A 4,356-nucleotide genomic window follows, 5' to 3' on the forward strand; every position below is an offset into this window, starting at 1 on the left:
TATGCATTGGAAAAAAAAAAAAAAAACGTTACAAGGATCCACCAAGAGCACATTTTTATATAGTTTAAATTAGTCTAATTCGAACTACACACTCACAGTAATTCGAATCACATTGATTCGAATTACACACGCACTCAAGCACTAATTCGAATTAACTTGATTCGAATTATACACTAATTCGAATAAGGTGATTCAAATTACACACACAAACTCACATACTAGTTCGAATTGGACTGATTCGAACTAGTACCCGGTATATTGACTCAGTAATTCGAAGCATGTTAATTCGAATTATGGAATATTTGTCAAAAATTTTAGAAAAAATATTAGTGAAATATTTGTCAAAAATATTAGAAAAAAATACTATATAATATAAAAAAAATTATAAATATTAGTTGAACGTGAATTCTATAGTATAAATATAATCCATGCAATTATTTTAATACACCAACAATTATATCTATATGGAGGCAATGCTAAATCGAATTCAATTAGTTTGATAATACGAGTGTATGAAAAAAAATTACATTTTATAAAGTTTAAAAATTTTTATTATGTGATAGGTTAGTAACGAGTACATTATAAATTTTATAGTACTCATCGTAACAATGTTTAATTTAATAATTGTTATTAAAATTTTAGTTGTACTCGTTACAAAATAAATAATTACAATATATCTATAACAATATATAATGGCAAAACTTGTTTTGGTGTCCAAATTTTTTTTCCACTTTTATCCTTCTTAATAACCTATCCCAATATACGTCAGTTATTCCATGTTACAGAACTCCCACTACCTCATCTTCATTCACGTTCTCGCTTATCTCATAAATCTACGTAACTTCTATAATTATCTCTTTTTTCCTTATTCTCTCTCACTTCACATTACTATTACTGCATAATAGAAAAACTTCCTTCGTTTTTCATCCATCTTCTCATCTATAACAATATATAATGACAAAACTTGTTTTGGTGTCCAAATTTTTTTTCCACTTTTATCCTTCCTAATAACCTATCCCAATATACGTCAGTTATTCCATGTTACAGAACTCCCACTACCTCATCTTCATTCACGTTCTCGCTTATCTCATAAATCTACGTAACTTCTATAATTATCTCTTTTTTTCCTTATTCTCTCTCACTTCACATTACTATTACTGTATAATAGAAAAACTTCCTTCGTTTTTCATCCATCTTCTCATGCATCATTCTCACTTCATCTAGATATGACGTAAAACGTAATATAATTTATTTTTCGTCATTAAATAAAAGTGTAAAACTATGTTTATATGTTTGTTTTGATTAATTACAGTTGACGGGATATCAACGGAAGTGGTCGATCGACTTGGCAAGTCTATGACAGTCGATGAAGACAAAACATGAGCGAAGAACAGAGGCCGCCAGTTACCAAGAGAGTATTAGACGAGGAAAATAAATTGACATATCGAGTGGTCCAACTAATATGACAACACCATTAGAAGATATCACAAATATGTCCGCTCATTAATACTCTGTGTCAGGTACTCTAAGTTATATTTTTCATTAATAAATTTATGTTTTTGGAGTTAGAATTAAGTCTATTTTTGAAATAAAAACTAAGACTGAGAGATAGAAATTGGAAAAGAGAAATTAAATTAAATCTTTGTATTGTGTTTAATATAAAGTGTATCGAATTGAATTAAGTCTCAATATCTTATTTGATTTAATTGCTATGACGGTGGAGGGTGCCAGCCTTCAAGTGGCACCCATAGAAATATAAAACTGCTCTCGTGGAATTGTCGAGGTTTAGGGAGACCCTAACAATTCACAATCTTAGAGGGATTTGTAAATCCTACTCCCTCGAGGTTGGTTTTATCTGTGAAACAAAAAAATAATTTCGACAAGTTGAAGGAAAACTAAGATCTTGTGGTTTCAAGGAATGGTTTATTGTGGATCCGGATAGATTATCAGGGGGTTTGGCAATGGCATGGAGGAATGGTTGCACTGTTCAGATTTTACAGCATGGTAGATTTTTCATTGCGGCATCAGTTCTGACAGCTGGTTCTAATGATCCCTATGGTGTTCTAGGTGTTTATCTCAGTTCAAATGATCAACATAGAATGGCTCAATTTGCTGAATTAACTTCAGTCACCCAATAGTTCGATGGTAAGGTTGTGTTAATGGGAGATTTTAATGCCATTTCTAATCAATTGGAGAAAGAAGGTGGGGGTGCTAAATCTCCTTCTTCTATTGAAACCTTTAATAGTTTTATTGATGATAATTCCCTGATTGATATTGATATGGTCGGAAGACCATTCACTTGGTCAAATAGACGGAGGGGCGATGAGTTGATATAGGAAAGACTGGACCGATTCTTGGTAGGAGTTGATTGGCAGCAACTCTATCCCAATGCAACGGTTCTTAGACTGTCAGAATCAGGCTCGGATCACGCCCCTCTTCTCTTAGACTCTAATCCGAGAACTGAGATATCTAAACGCCGATTCAAATTCCAAGAAAGATGGTGTTCCAATGATGAAATAAGGCAGATTGTTAGAGAGGTTTGGCATGAACAGATTGATGGTTCAGCCATGTATATCCTAGCTCAAAAAATAAAGCGTTGTCGGCATAAGATTGTCAGATGGCAGCAAGAACACAGATCTAATTTGAAGGTGGAGATTGATTTACTACAATCGGAATTAGAGGAACTTCGTTTAGCAGGAATTCATGGAGGCGACATCATTTCAGAAATAGAGGACAAACTTGAAAAAGCATTGCAAAATGAGGAATCTTATTGGAAAGATAAGTCTAGAGTCAAATGGCTCAAATCTGGTGATCAGAATACAGCTTTCTTCCATCAAAAATTTAGAAATCGAACCTGAAGGAATAGAATTTGGCAACTAACTGGCAGTGATGGTGAAGTGGCTACTTCAAATGCTAGAATTGCTTTTGTGGCTGAATCTTATTTCAAGGACATATTTTCCTCCACTTGTCATGAGAACCCTGAACCTCTGTTTACTGATTTTGAACCTAAGGTTACAGCTCACATGAACCGTAGGCTTCAAAGACCAGTGACTATGGAGGAAGTGAAACGCGCAACATTTAGCATTCATCCTCAAAGTGCTCCAGGAGATGATGGTATGACAGCAAAATTTTTTCAAAGCTTCTGGAACATACTTAGTGGTGATGTGTTTCGAGTAGTTAAGAGCTTCTTTTCTGGGGGCAGAATCTTGAAAGGTTTTAACCACACTCAGATCTGTCTTATTCCCAATATTTCTGATGCTAAAGATATGACTCAGGTAAGACCAATAAGCCTATCCTCAGTCTTTTACAAGATTATCTCCAAAGTATTTGTACATAGGCTTCAGGGTATGATGAATAGACTAATTAGCCCTACGCAGAGTGCTTTTATTAAAGGCAGATTAATCTCTGATAATATCCTAATTGCTCACGAGTGTATGCATTACTTGAAGAACAAAAAAAATGGGGTCTTGAAAATGAAATGGCGCTAAAATTAGATATGAGTAAGGCATATGATAGGGTGGAATGGCACTTTCTTTGGTTTATATTAGAGAAGTTTGGTTTTGACTCCCGGTGGATCATGTGGATTCGAGAATTAGTGACAACTGTTTCTTATTCTGTTATTGTGGAAGGACAACCTTATGGTTTCTTCAAACCAAATAGAGGTATTCGACAAGGAGATCCTCTATCCCCCTATCTTTTTCTTTTCTGTGCAGAAGGTCTCTCCTTCTTGCTACACAAGGCAGAACAAAACAGACTAATTCAAGGTCTTCAGATACATAGGCGATGTCCCAAGGTCAACCACCTCCTATTTGCTGATGATTCCATCTTATTCTGTAAGGCTAATCCTGAAGCATGTTTAAATATCCTGCATTTATTAAATTCTTATGAAAGCATTTTATACATTGTCTTGCTTCAAGTTGCTTGATGGTTTAATTTTGGAAATTCACTCTCTACTTTCTCAGTTCTGGTGGGGACAAAAAGGTTCTGAAAGGCGGATGGCTTGGATTAGCTGGGACACTATGACTCGCCCACGAAAAGAAGGAGGCCTTAGATTTAAAGATCTCAGAATCCAAAATCTGGCGCTTTTAGGCAAATAGTTTTGGCGACTTGTAACATAGCCTACTTCCTTATTATCCAAAATCCTAAGAGGTAAATACTTTAGCAATGGTAATGCTATAACGGCAGGAATTGGAGTCTTACCTTCTTGGGGATGGAGGAGCATACTGGAAGGCCAAAAGATTGTTGAAAAAGGTCTTAATTGGGCTGTGGGTACTGGTGAGAATATCCGAACCTTTGAGGATCCTTGGCTGCCTCCTCCGTATCCTTTAATGATTTCTGACATGCCAAATAGACAGC

Source organism: Arachis ipaensis, chromosome B03 (genome assembly GCF_000816755.2).
Source record: "Arachis ipaensis cultivar K30076 chromosome B03, Araip1.1, whole genome shotgun sequence".
Classification (NCBI taxonomy): domain Eukaryota; kingdom Viridiplantae; phylum Streptophyta; class Magnoliopsida; order Fabales; family Fabaceae; genus Arachis; species Arachis ipaensis.